General features: G+C 44.9%; 1 long non-coding RNA gene across 1 annotated transcript; it reads left to right on the forward strand.

The window, feature by feature from the left end:
* Positions 1 to 9,063: 9,063 nt before the first annotated feature.
* LOC142830400 (uncharacterized) lies at positions 9,064 to 13,436 on the forward strand. The gene is made up of 3 exons (XR_012905605.1): positions 9,064 to 9,201; positions 12,399 to 12,461; positions 13,311 to 13,436. It is a non-coding gene; the product is annotated as an uncharacterized LOC142830400 (long non-coding RNA).
* The last annotated feature ends 1,700 nt before the right edge of the window (positions 13,437 to 15,136 follow it).

The following is a 15,136-nucleotide window of genomic DNA, read 5'->3' on the forward strand; positions in this document are numbered from 1 at the left end:
GGAAAATTCAGTGTTCAGAACAGTACTGGGCACTTGGCTCTTGAGGCGAGCCAGCACAGCAGGAGAGGCATTAAAATCATTACTGTCTCCACATTTTTTAAAAGTGGAGTTCATTAATGAAGATCCCTCCCCGCTGAAGAGGACCACGTAATATAGGGCAAGTCTTTCCAACACTGTGGCTTCCACCTAGACCCTTATTCCCCTCACCGATGTGAAGCAGTGGTCCCCCACACCACCCAAAATGATGGCACAGTTGCATGGGAACGTTACCCTTAATGGAACAAGAAATAAAGCAGCATGTCAAAGAATCTACAGCAATGTATTGTCCAGAATTTCCATGAGACTATTGTGGAAATCTCCAGGGCAAATTCCCATGAAGCGAGGGAGTCCATCAACACCCTGTTCCACTGCTCTGACTAGGCAAGTAGCAATATGCGCATCACACAGAGACAAAGTAGCCTTTTGCAAATCCCTTCCCCACCCCAAGCTCAGCACACAGAAACAAGCCAGCCTTACACAACCCTCTTACTCCCCAATTACTGCTTTCACCAACTCCCAAATATCAAAGGCACTTTCCAGGGCCCCCTCTCCTGTTTCTGCTTCATCACACTGACTGCTGGGAGAGAAGAGCTCCTTGCTGTGTACATCTCTGATCACTGCATCTTCCTCTGCTTCTGGGTCCCCCTCCTCGTCCACAATTTCTTCCTCTTGACTCAGTTGACTCTTAACTGGCGTCTGAGTCTCTGAAGTATCCACGCGGGTCTTCACAGTTTAGGTGGGGTTGCACCAATTATTACATCCAGCTCTTTGCAGAGCCTGCAGGTGGCAGGCACAGCAATGGAGAGGTGACTTTCCCCCTACACTTTGTGGTAGTCATTCTGCAGCTCCGTCATTTTGACGCTGCACTCCTGTGTGTCCCGATCATGGCCCCTTTCTAACATGAGGCATGATAGCTCTCCACAGGTGGATAATTCCTATGGCTGGAGCACAGTGGGACAGGTTCAATCACAGACATCTGGATGTGCTGAACTACCACTGAGCCAACCTTTCTTTCTTCCAGGGTGCCCCCTATACTTTGTCTTGCTGAGCCAGGCTCTCTAGCCTCCTCAGGCACTGACACAGAGCTGGATCACATCCCTAAACAATACAGACATCCCAGTGCAAAACAGACACTGAAATCAGTTCAGCTCTGGGATAGCTCAGTTAAAGGACTTGCATCAGGATCCAGGTGCACAGCCCCCATGAGACTTGAACTCCAGATAAATCCATCTTACTCTGAATAAAGTTTTATACGGGTAAGCTGGGGTGGGCAATAATTTTCATTGGGGGCCCACTTAATGAATTGTGGTACATGGTCATGGGATGACTCCACCCCAGAAGCGGTGGGGCCTGAGGTGGAAGGGGCAGGACTAGAGACCAGCCTCCCTCCTGGGTTGTCTGGGGCTGGAGGCTTTACATTAAAAGCACAGCAAAACGCTCATAGGTTCTTGGCCCCACTGCTACTGCATTGCCTGGCAGTCATCCGGGGTCGCTGAGGCTATTTAAATGGCTTGCAGCTCTGGCCCCTGCCAGGGTAATGCCGCAATTGGGAACTGTGAGCAATTTAAATAGGATCTTGCTACCTGAGCCACCACCTGGAAATTTGGTGGCACAAGCAGCAGAATATAAATAGGAAGCAGACAGATGCAGCCTGTGGGCTGGATGAAAGCGCTAGGTGGGCCCAATCCAGTTCCCAGGCTGCATCTTGCCTAGCCCTGGAGTAAGTTCATGTTGTTCACCCTCTTTCATATGTAAACAGAGATATACACAGCTGCTTGCCCCACCCCGGGTAAGAATTATTTACACTGGCTTTATTAATAAATAAGTGATTGTATTTAGTATAAAAAGTAGGATTTAAGTGGTTGTAAGTAATAGCACACAGAACAAAGTAAATTACTAAGCAAAATAAAACAAAACATGCCATCTATGCTTACTACACTAAGAAACTGATTACATGGAATATTTCACCCTCAGTTATTCACTCCCTAACTCTCTGCACAATGCCACCTTCCCGCCAACCCCTTCCCTATGCCCCCAACCCTACCTCTCCAGTCTGCACCCTCAACTGTGCATTGTGCTCCCTACCCTAAGTAAAATAGTCTCTACTGTGCTGCACACAAATCCATACAATTAATCCTAACTTTTCTGACTCTCATATTTTAATTTTATTTTAAAGTTGCAAAAATAGTATTTCATCATTGTTTTGTTTTCTCCTGTATCTAGTTAGTTTCTGCTCTAATTAAGTCCCTAAATTTACCTTCCTTAATATACATGCTCACTTCAACATCTCTGGGAAATGATGTAGCTCGCTTCCAAAAAGGTTTCTTAAAATTCACAAAAAAAGCTATTTTGTTTTATTTGTAGGAACATTGAATGTGATGAACATCATTTGTGAATGACATTCTTCAGCTGCCCTAGAAGGCTTCCTTTTTGAGGAGGGATAACTGTGAGAGTAATTCCATCAGCAGAAAATACTTTGAATTAGAATCAGGAGGTCTGAGGTCTATTTCCAGTTCTGACACTGACCTTCTACAAGAGTTTGGGCAAGTCACTTTACCCCTCTGTTCTTCCTCTCGCCTTTTGTCTTCTTAAGGGCAGGGATTGTCTGTTGCTGTGCATATATACAGTGTCTAATACAATAGGGCCCCAATGTTGGCAGGGGCGTCATCGCACATAATAATAATAATATGCAGACTTTCAGTCAACAGGTCAAGGGACTATTTCACATAAGCATTTGACCGCATCACTAAAATGCCAGGTATTTCATCTAAAACATCCAGGCATGCTGGGAACGATTACTGTATTGGACACCTTTCATGACATTGAAAGGCACAAAACAGATTACTTCAATCACCAGACAACTGAAGTGATATTTGATCTTTACTCATCTGTACAACTCGCTTTTAGCATGCAATAATCCACCCAGCTTCATGGACAGAAATAAGGGCCACCAAATAGAATTTTGAAGTGTCAGATCTTATTCATTAGCATTTGTCAAGACTTCCAAGGCTGCCAAGAAGGGGAATGTATCGTCCAACTTAATTTTATGTTGTGTGAACATTCAATTTCTATTTCAAATTATTTAAAATAACTCTCAGCAAGAAATGGCTATTACAAGCAGTTGGACAATTTGTCTGACTGCCTGTGTGTTGGAGGAGACAGTATGTCATAGCGGGTGAGTCAGAAGCAATAAGCCTGACAAACAATCTTGTCTTGATGCCATCAGGAATGACACACTCCCTGGCTAATTCAGCGACATAGTAGGGGAGGTCTTTACATTACATCAGGATTACACGCTTGGGCTTTATTGTCACACCGTCATTGTAGGGGCCAAACATGACAAAAGTGTAGTTGAAGTTTTCCACTTGATGATTAGGAGAACTAATGAGTAGAGTTGTTGAAACAGTTAGACTAGCATATCCCAGAGTGGGCTGTGAGAGTCCTATCTGAAGCTTTAGTTCTTCATTAAATAGATTTGACACCATTTTTATACGTCTCAGTAGACCACAACTGCTTTGTATACCACTCCCCATATCAACCAGTCAGCTGGCTAAACCCACATTTCCCACAAAAGATTCTGAGTAGTGGTAGCAGGAACTTAAGAGTGTTTGACCATAGGAATGTAGTCAAAGAATAACAACTCAGTGCATTGTTCTTAGAGATGCTGTGATGGGTGTGCAAACCCCGCACTAGAGCAGGAGGGTGAAAAACCTGTGGGCGGAGGAAGTCTTGTCACTTCATCCAGACTGGGCATGCCCCAAGTGCTGGAGCAGCCTAAAAGGCAAGAGAGCAGCTTGGTCTGGGCTGGCCAGCGAAGGGAAGGAACCTCCAGCCAGAGCTCTGGAGCTGCAATAGCCAGCGATCCAGACAGCGGGAACTGAAGTTCCAGGAGACTGCCAGTACACGGCACCAGCAGAGCCCCAGTGAGAAGCCACCGCTGGGGAACCGGGAGACCCAGATGCTATGTGGGACAACATCCCAGTAGCACTGGTAGTAAGTGACCCAGAGAGGGTGCAGGAACGGTTTCGCCTGCCCAGGTACACTCGGCATGTTTCGGCCATAGACTGATCTGCTGCTTACAAGGCCCTGGGTCAGGACCCGGTGGAGCAGGGTGGGCCCAGGTACCCCTACCGAGGTAGGGATGTAATAGTGTAGTCGATTAACTGATAAGCAAAAGCTTATAGGTTAATGCTACAGACTACACGCATTTCCCTGCCCCTGCCTTTGCCCCTAAATTTTTTAGCAGGATGGCCAACAGCCTGGCTTAGTCCTGGCTTGCAACAGGTCCGGGACCTACCCCTGCTGCGGCTCTGCATTTAAAGTGTATTAGGAGTCAGGCAGGTAGGCAACCTGGCTCAGCTCCAGCTCATGCTGGGTCTGGGAGCTGAGACCCCCCCCAACACAGGCTACTGCTACTTCACGCTTCTGCCTCTTTATCAGTGCAGGGCAATAGGCAGCCGGTCTGCAAGGGGAGATGGTTTTTAAATTGGCTCCCCTAGCAGACCAGCACCTGCCTGGCACCCCTGCGCTGCTGCCTCTGATACAGAGCACACTGGCTAGCGGCCCCAACCCTGGGGACTATAGATTAGTCAACTAACCAATAAGAATTCATGAGGTTACTCGACTATTCAATTAACTGATATTTAATATCCCTATACTGGGGCGCAGGCCCCCAATCCTACTGACTCTGGCCCTTAGGTCACACTGCCTTGAGACAAGGGCAACTTACAGACTCTGGCTATTAGGCCACACTGCTCTGAGACAAGGGCTGCTTACAGACCCTAGCTATTAGGCCATACTACCCTGTGAGGAGGGCTGCTAACAGACTCTGGCCATTGGGCCATACTGCCCGGAGAGCAGGGCTGCTTATGGACTCTGCATTACCCAGAGACAAGGGGATATTTATGGACTAGAGAGATGGCTGACGGCCCTGGAATATTCTCACTCCTGCAACGGGTATGCATACTCCACCACACATGCATCATTCAAACACACATTTTTTTCTCCTCTGAAGCTCAGTAACTATTGCTCTGATGCGCCCCAGCAGTTCTGCATTAGCACTCAATTCACAAAAGTGTTTTCATTTCCACAGTAATTCCATCAGCAGAAAATACTATGAACAGGAATCAGCAGATGTGAGGTCTATTCCCACTTCTGCCTCTGACCTGCTGCAAGACTTTGGGCAAATCACCACTGACATCACCATAGAGCCATGCTCATTTCATACTACACAGCTACGTCTACACAGCTTCCCTCTTCCGCAAAAGCCTATGCAAATGAAACACAGATTAGCATATTGCTGCACTTCATTTGCATAATTAATTAGAAGCCATTTTTGCACAAGAGGTTTTGCACAAGAGCCATACTTCCTGAAAAAATGAGGAAGAACGGCTCTTGCACAAGAGGGGGTGTCACGGGGCCGACTCACCACCACAGTGCCACCAGCCAGCTGTCCTGGGAATCAGCTCTTTCTTGCCAACTGGGTGTCTCCCCTCTTTCTCCGCGTCATGGTGTCCTCTTCAGGACACTGCCCTTCAGCACTGCCCACATCAGTCTGAGCCCCCCCTTCCGGGGTTCGTTGTTCACTCAGTGTGCCATTTCTCAGGCCCTGCAGTCAAACGTTAACTCAAACTAGGGACTTAGTTTATTAAAAAAGTTTATAATTAAATTCACCATGTGGGGCTGACAGCCAGAGCTCCACTGCACAGGGCTGAATCAGGAGTGCTAGAACGAAGGGTGTTACAGGTGCAGCAGCACCCCCTGGCTTGAAATGGTTTTCATCATAGGTAGGGCTTATAGTGTCTTACAGCACCCTTGCTACAAAAACTGTGCTAACACCACTCGGCTGAACTCACAGAAAGGATGCCGAAATGTAAGTTCACCTAGGACACAACCTATTTTTCATTACTGATGGAAATGAAACAAAAAAATGAATGCCAGTGGGAGTAAATGTGGTCAAGTCAAGAGCAAAATCTGAACTTTTACTCCAGAGCAGACAGCAGATTTCATTTTTATTAAGCCACCTCCCTTAAACACAGAACCTTTCTGTTTAATATGCCAAGCCACTCTACGCGTTTGTAAGGTCATCAACATGAGGTGCCATGAATCAAAGCACAGTAACTTCAATGTGGCCTATCCTCCTTGCAAGATGTGACAGAATTAAAAATCCGGTGTCTTTGTATTACTCTTCAAATGTCATTCTCACATCACCAGCAATTATACAGGAAAAAGCAACAGCTGCTTCTCTTCACATAGTGAGTGTAGGAGGTACTAGGTAAAAGAAAGATCCTTTCCTGGATGGCCAGCACATGAAGAGAGTGCATGTTGGAGATGCTGGAGGGGCTTTTTGCTAGAGATAAAAACAAAGAAGATATTGCAAACTGTATGGAGCAAGTTCCCCAATCTGATTCCACAGCAATGTAAAGATTAGAGGTAATTTTCAAGAATTGTTTGTCAGAACTGCTTTCAGATTTAAAAAATGCCAAGTATACGTCTCTTTCATGGGATGAATCAAGCAATGTAAGTGACACTGCCAAGGTGTTTGTTAGATTCTATGAAAGCAAGATTTTCAAGGAAGGATTTTAGGAAACCTACAGCACAGGAGAGAATATTTTTGAAAAGGCAAAAGGCTGGTTTGAAAAAAAATTGTTTAGATCTGCGAAGTGTATACTTGAATGTTACAGAGAGATATCCTCCCTGGCAGGCAAAGAGAACTGTTTTGCTCTACCCTTCATTAAATATACTTAACTGCATCATTTACCAGACTGTCCCATGAAGTAAATTGTCTGGAGATTTGAAAAAACAATGGGCATTGTGATGAGATTAGTGAACTACATGCTCTCAATTTCTAGCTTTCATATTGTCCTTTTATAGTTCTTCTATAAGACATTTTGGCCAAACACAGTGACCTAGAGCAGCACAAAAATGTTGGCTGGTTAAGTAGGGGGAGTCTGTTAGAGAAGTTTTGTGAACTTCAAAAAGAAAGACAATTTCTTGCAAACCACAAGATCAACAAGGCGTGGGAGTTCCTGGAATTTATGAATGATGTCCCCTCTATGTCAGAGCAACAATGACAGTTTTTTAGAGTCCAGAAATCAATTAGAAAAAAAATGGCTATTTGTATGACAGTACTATCTACTACGGGGTGACAAATTCTTTAGAAAAGTGGAGGGCTTATAAGGTCCCACTTCCCCCATAGTCCCACCCTTGCTCCTTCTCTTCCCCCTGAGGCCCTATCCCAGCCAGAACAGAATCTGGAGCTTTGTTGGGGAGCCAAAGCCAAACCAGGGATCCTGATCCTCTCTATGTACCCAGGATGGGGGGAGGGGAGAAGACTTCAAAAGCAGTCCCCAACATGCATCACTACCCACTGGACTCTCCACCCAGGTAGAGAACCTGTGGCTCCCCATAGCTGCCCATATGACTCTTACTCCAACCAGGCTCCGGCTTCCAGCCTGGCCTAGGGGCAGGGCCTCATGGGTCAAAGAGATGCACATGGACCATGGACACAATACTCCAGTTGAGGCCTTATTAGTGTGGAGTAGAGACAAAGAATTACTTCTTAGCTGTGATTTTCTGGAAAATCAGCCACTTTTCTGGAAAAACTTGCCAGCTGTCTACACTGGCCGCTTGAATTTCCGCAAAAGCACTGACGATCTCATGTAAGATTGTCAGTGTTCTTGCGGAAATACTATGCAGCTCCCGTCCGGGCAAAAGTCCTTTTGGGCAAAACTTTTGCGTAAAAGGGCCAGTGTAGACAGCAGAGATTTGTTTTCCGCAAAAAAGCCCCGATCGCGAAAAGTGCTTTTGCGGAAAAACTTTTCCGTTAAAAGCATTTCCGGAAAATCATGCCAGTCTAGACGTAGTTCTGGTGTCGTATTTACAACACTCCTGCTAATGCATCCCAGAATATTTGCTTTTTTCCAACAGCATTACACTGAATTGTAATCATGTCCATTACAGCACTTGCAGCCCCTACCAGCTTGTAGCTATGTGTCCCAATACCAACACACTGCACTCCCTCTCAAAACTGGGACTCAAATGGGGCATAAAGAAAACAGTGTGATTCAACTATATAAGGAAGAAAGCTGGTAGCTTTACTAGATCAGGTCTCAACAGTGTTCAAAGAACCACACCCATACAAGTTCTAGCCCATATGAAAGAGAATGTATTATCATGGGGAAAAAACCCCCCTCTCATTGGATACTCTGTGGTCCTGTCTAGCAACATCAAAGAGGAAAATAAACCTTTCATGGGTGTCATAGTCACTCACACTGCTGAATTCATACCAGCTATGTAGGGTCCCAGTATCATATTCCTTAGAAACTCGTAATAGGTAATTGGGGATATGGAAAGATTTTTTTCAACTATTTTCCCCTCTGCCCCCATCTCTCTTTCATATAAAACCTTGAAGAAACCAAGTCATACCCTGACAGATACGTGTCAAAGGAAGGATTTGCCATAGACATGCTGTTTGAGCTATTTTGTTTAAAGGAATCCTGCAGTGGTTTGTTATAATGTGGCTAATAGCTAAATACATATTTATTACACACATGTAAAGTCAGTTCAAACCAAACTGTTATAGTCTCCTCAGGTAAATGCTGCAGTATTTTCCCAAAATGTTTTCAGTTGCAATGTGCAAACACTCCTTACAGAACTTACATGGATTTGTGGGTTTTCAGCAGTTTCCAATAGTACCTGAATTCTCTCAGATGTTAAGTTGGCAGATGCAGTTCACTTTTCATTTGTTAATTTTTTTTAATAGCTCCCTGGGCAAGGTGAAGCACCTGATGGCACACTGAAGTCAATGCAAAGGGAAGGCAACTACTTTTCAAGAGTATTCAACAGTATTTTTAAACTAGAGAAAATGTCTGCTGAAAGGTGTAAAAGCTTTGTGGTGCCCATTTTTAAACATACAGGCAATATTATGCTGTGCGATAGTTATTGCCCAATTAACCTGACATCATGTGCTAGAAAGGAATGGGAGAAGATTACTGAAAAATGCCTGCATGAAACAGTTGAAACTGGAAAGAGACTGTGTGGATTTATCCCAGGAAGGAGTACAACTAATGCCATACTTAGTCTACAATTTCATGGAGAAGTTCAGAACAGAGACAGCAACTGGACACCATGTTTGTGGACTTGAAGAAGGCATATGCACAGGTACCAAGATAATTAGTTTGGTGGACTTTGCGATAGAGAGATGTGCTGCAAGGATCTGTCCATATTATCCCAATATGTGCAATGGTGTAAGTACCATAGTGAAAAACATATGGGTCTACAGCAGAAAACGTTCAGTAAACATTGGCCTACACCACAGGTCAGTATTGAGCCTTTTTTGTTTCCTGTTGTTTGGTGTGCAATAAGTGAATATATACAAAGGGAGTAGCCTTGGAATATGCTGTTCACTGGTGACTTAATGATGAACGCAGAAGACTGAGAGATCTTGCAAACCAATTTTGACTAGTTGCAACAGTTTTGAGCAGGCAAAATTTAGAGTGGGCATTGGTAAGACTGAGGCGATAACTACTACAGAGGAGGATTTACTGTAAAGGATATCACAGACAGAGAACTGAGGAGAGTAAAGAGTAGCTCACAATGATGCTCTCTGGGGAGGTGCCTGGCAGAGAGCAGTATGATTGCTCAGAGCTCTAGTTTATAGAGGGAGAAAAGCCTGTTGAGAGTCTTTGGGTTAAGATTAGAGGCAGGAGCAACAGGGGTGATGATGTAGTTGCTATAGACCACCACATCAGGTGGATGAGGTAGACGAGGCTTTCTTCAGACAACTAAGAAAAGCTTCCAAGATCACAGGCCCTGGTTCTCATGGGAGACTTTAATCACCCTGACATCTGTTGGGAGACCAATACAGCAGTACACAGACAATCCAGGAAGTTTTTGCAGAATGTTGGGGATAACGTCCTCATACAAGTGCTGAAGGAACCGACCAGGGGCTGTGCACAGCTTGACCTGCTGCTCACAAACAGGGAGGAACTAGTAGGGGAAGTAGAAGTGGGTGACAACCTGGGAAGCAGTGATCATGAGATGGTAGATTTCAGGATCCTGACCAAACAAAGAAAGGAGAACAGCAAAATACACACCCTGTACTTCAGGAAAGCAGACTTTGACTCCCTCAGAGAATTGATGGGCAGGATCCCCTGGGATGCTAACATGAAGAGGAAAGGAGTCCAGGAGAGCTAGCAGTATTTTAAAGAAGCCTTATTAAAGGCACAGGATGAAACCATCCTGATGTGCAGTAAGAAAAGCAAATATGGTAGGCGACCAGATTGGCTTACTGCGGAAATCCTCGGTGAGCTTAAACACAAAAAGGAAGCTTACAAGAAGTGGAAACTTGGACAGATGACTAGGGAGGAGTATAAATATATTGCTCGAGAATGCAGGGGAGTAATCAGGAAGGCGAAAGCACAATTGGAATTGCAGCTGGCAAGGGATGTGAAAGGTAATGAGAAAGGTTTCTATAGGCATGTCAGCAATAAGAAGGTGATCAGAGAGGGTGTGGGGCCTTTCCTGGATGAGGGGGATAACCTCGTGACAGCTGATGTGGGAAAAGCTGAAGTACTCAATGCTTTCTTTGTCTCTGTCTTCACAGACAAGGTCAGCTCCCAGACTACTGCACTAGGTAACACAGTATGGGAAGGAGATAGGCAACCCGTGGTGGAGACAGAGCCAGTTACCTCATCATAGAAGCTAATCAGATTGGTCAGGCAGGAGTTAATGTGGTTCCAAATCATCACACTTACTATCCAATATCCCTGTATGCAGCACACACAGAGATTCAGTTTCCAAGAGTTTCTTAGAAACAGCAAAACCAAGACTAAAATGTGCTAGTGCTGCTGCCTTATATCCTGCTAATGCAACAAATTATTTTTTTCCAGTGCATGTGGCCAAGCATAGAAGTCCCTAGCAGTGCAGTGGTTCTGCAGACGGATATAATTATCACTCAGGACAAAAAAAACCACAACCCTAAACAGTTCTCACCTCTCTCAGAGCTAAATGTTTTCTTTAGGCATTTACATGTCTCAGCAGGAGTAGCAGATGGTGCTGACCCATACAAAGGGTAGGGGGATGCAAACACTTGAAGGAGGTAATGAAAGGGTTTGACTGCACCCTGAGGTGCTTCCTCTGCTTGAGTTGAGCAGCTGCACTCAAATTAGACAGCACCATCTCCCTCCTCCAGTCTCTGGCCTCCTTGCAAATCTGTGGCCTCCTTTTTAACTATCATTAAGAGTTAAAAGTTCAGCTTTAAAAAGCTCCAAGAGGTCATTAGTTCCACATCCCTTTTATGTTAAAAAGAAGAGCTAGTCAAAAAAGTGACTCAGTCTAAATGACATCTCAGTGTCCAGTATTTATTCTCCTTCCTTTGCCTTCTAGATCAAACAGTTTACAAGTCAAAACAGGATTTTTTTTGACTGCTTATACTGCAAACCTCTAGCTTTCGGAAAAAACAAGACTAAGAGAATAGGCCCTGCACATTAAACAATAAAATTTTTGAATAATCTGCTAAATCAGAATTTAAAAAAAGAAGTTATCCGCAGATTTTTTGGAGAACTATAGGATTTTTGGAGTTTGGTTTTCTTTTTAGTGTAACAAAAAATGTAAGACCCCTAAGGTTTAAATTAAACGCCTTAAATTAGGGGATAGGGCATTTGCCTGGGGAGCACAGGGTGATAGGTTCAAGTCCTTTCAGCCCTAGTCAGATCAAACCCTGCCCATCCGGAGAGCCACCAAACCAGCTAACACAGGATAAGGGATCCTCTGAAGGTAGGGAGGTGGTGTGGGTTCTTGAGTCCCAACCGCCCCTCTCTGTCTGCCCAGGCAGCTGCTGGAGGGCCAACACCAGCTGCCCTAGAGATGGATCTGGCACCTGCATTAATAAGGCAGCATAAGGGATGCCCTGAAAGTAGGGTAATGGGGTGTGCTCTGGAGTGGCCTAGGGGTTAGGGCACTTGACTAGAGAACTCAGGGTGGTGGGCTCAAATCCTGCAGACAGCCAACACCAGCCCTTCTCCCCTTCCTCTTCTATCCCCCAAGGATGGAACAGGCCCCCACCACCATCCACAAAAAAAATGGTACAAGTCTAAGTTTCTATTTAATAAGAATGCCCCTACAATCCCTTAAACAGACTCAGTGTCTGCAGGATCTACTCTATTTCTAATGTCCAGTGCTGCAAACTCTGTAACTCAACTGGGTGTCTGAAAAGCAAGCCAGGTCCTTTTTGCATCATACATTATATCCATCCATAAGGATTCTGGAGTTAGAAGTTAGCTGGTGCTTTCACTAATGATGTATGGGGCAGCACAGAATACAGCTTTTTTTCTTTCACCTCTATTTTGTCTCCACAGGATTGATTAAATGAAACCCTGGATACAATCAAATTGAGTTCAGTGAAGATAGATTAACAAAAGGTCAGTTTTCTGTTCATTTAACCATATTTTAATAAAAGGGTTCTAATAGACAGACATAATTTTATTGGTCTCAGGCTGAACTTTTCAATTGCTGGTATTTTCTTTGGAATAATAATCTTCAATTTCCCTCAAGGCATGGCATAATCTAGAGGGGACGTTCATGCAGCTCTGGACAAAGAAACCTTTTAAACCCTTTTCCTTGCTGACGATGGTTACAGTTTCGAGGAATTTCAACACATAAAGGGGAAGGGGAGAAAGAGAATAATGGGTTCTTGGAATCACCTTTGTGACAAATATGTCTGGGGTGGTGACTTCATTCTCATTCTCCGTGTTCATTGCTCATTTAACCACAGCCCCACACACTCAACAGAGCCCCCTCAGAAAGGCCCAACCCTGTGACAGCAGGGAATGCTGCACGTCAGGGTTGAAGTGTAATGGAAAGTTGAGGGAACGGCTCAAGTCTAGAATGCCCAGGCTGCTGTAGGACTGGACAGAGATGCATCAGGGACACTACTGGGAGAAAGGGAAAGGAGGAGGAAGCAGGGATGGGGTGAGGTGAGGTAGGCTAGAAATGGCATTGGTAAGGGTGTGCTGAGCCAGGATTGAAATGTATTAGCCAAATCTCTGGCACCACTAGTGAAAAAGGCTAGTGGAATAATTGCTGAGCCAGGAAGTCCCACGGGATCTATGTTTATAATGACATTGTATATACTGGTACTCTTTGACAGTGGTGGGAGTACTCTAGTCTCTTTCCATAAAGAGCCTGATACTGAGGATGTGTTCTTTGTATGCCTCAAGGGTTTCAGTGATCCTCATTCACCAACATACATTCTAATATCATTCTCTTAGCACCTGATAGTCTGCTAACTTCACCCTGAGGATATGTTCTCAGCAAATAGCGGAACCACAGCATTCACTGTGGGTTTGTGGAACAGCAAAAGGGACAATCTACTGATCCAGAGGCTTTCACAAAAGAGGTTTGGAATGGCTTTGGACATTCATAGGTTCCAAGGCCAGAAGGATCCACTGTGACCATCTAGGCCGGGGTGGGCAATAATTTTCGCAGTGGGGCCACTTCATGCATTTTAGTATGTGGTCCTGGGCCGACTTCAGGCCCCCCAGAAGGGGTGGGACCTCAGGCAGAAGGTGTGGGGTTACAGAGTGAAAGAAAGTGTGTGTGAATATGAGACACCATGTGTGAAACACAGACTTTGTGATATAGATTGTGTGGCACAGAGACTGGAGAGTGTGTGGCAGCGTGCATGGGACACTGACTATATGTATGTAGCACAGAGGCAGTATGGCACAGACTGGGTGTGTGAGAGACTGATACAGAGTGTGTGTATACTAGCTGCTGCTGGGTAAGTTTCTGAGAGAAGCCAGGCACTGTCTCTTTAAGCCAGGCACTGTCTCTTTAAGACAGGGAAAGCTGTCCTGCTCTGTTGCCTCCCTCTTCCCCTGCTCTGAAGAGATGGGACAAGAGAGAGCAGGAGCACTTAAATCTTAGAAACAGTGCACTGCCTCTTCAGACAGGCACTCCGAGTCGCTTACCATCCATGCTTCAGATTGGAGCAGCTCCGCTTTGTCTTTCCCTCTCCCAGACCTCTGCTCTGCAGAGATGGAGTACAGGGGAACACCCTGAGTTCAGTGTACCCCTCTTCCCTCCACCCCTCTCCCTCCCCACTCTCCACAGCTAACAGGAGAATCCTGGGAACAGCTCAGATGCAGGACGGAGCAAAGTGGGGGAGGAGCAGCTGAACAGGCTGTATGCATGCATGCTGTGCTGATCAACTGGACGGGACAGACAGAAATGCTTGTCAGGCCAGATCTATACCCAAGACCTGATTTTGTCTAGCCCCTGATCTAGTCAATGGCCTGTGTTGTACAGGAGGTCAGAACCTCTCCCAGAACAAATCTTGTAGAAAAAAAATCCAATCTTGATTTAAACATTGTCAGTGAGGGAGAATCCACCCTTGGTAAATTGTTCCAATGGTTAATTACTTTCATTGTTGAAATTTCTCCCTAGAATATTGGATCCCAAAAAGAGCTGGCTGCCGTAACAGTAGATTGAAGTGTTTACTTGCCCTGTTGATGGGCGCAAGGAGAATTTCTTCCTGTCATACACGAGTGATGTGAGCAACAAGAAATTCCTCTTCCAGCAAAAAGGCTCCATGGTATGCTTCTCTAATTCAGTGAGTCCATCTTCATTCTTTGAGGGTTTGTTATTTTTAAATGGATTTACCCGACAACTTGCAACTATATATAAATGTTAAAAGAAAGCAAAACAAGCATTGCATTCTCACCTTCTTTAATATCCCATCTGTTTTTTCTTCTCTCTCCACAATCCTCCCGTAAGCTCTCTTGTTCTTCTGCCCATAGCAACACCCATCCCACAACCCTAATGGAATGGTGGATTGTGACTGTACCACAATCATCCATAGAATTTACTCCTCCTCCTCCCACACACTGCTTCATATGTTCTGCTGATGCAGCAGTTTAGTTTGGTGCAAGGTAGTTAGTAAAGATCCTATTACTTGGAAGCTGCCACTTGGAAGCAGCCCCCTAAGGAATGTCACGTTCTTTCCTAACACATGTGGGATCTTCAGCACCATGAAGAAACTGAGATGTTATTGGATGGAGATCATTCCTGCCTTGAACTGAATATTTTATCTGTC

Source organism: Pelodiscus sinensis, chromosome 8 (assembly GCF_049634645.1).
Source record: "Pelodiscus sinensis isolate JC-2024 chromosome 8, ASM4963464v1, whole genome shotgun sequence".
Lineage (NCBI taxonomy): Eukaryota > Metazoa > Chordata > Testudines > Trionychidae > Pelodiscus > Pelodiscus sinensis.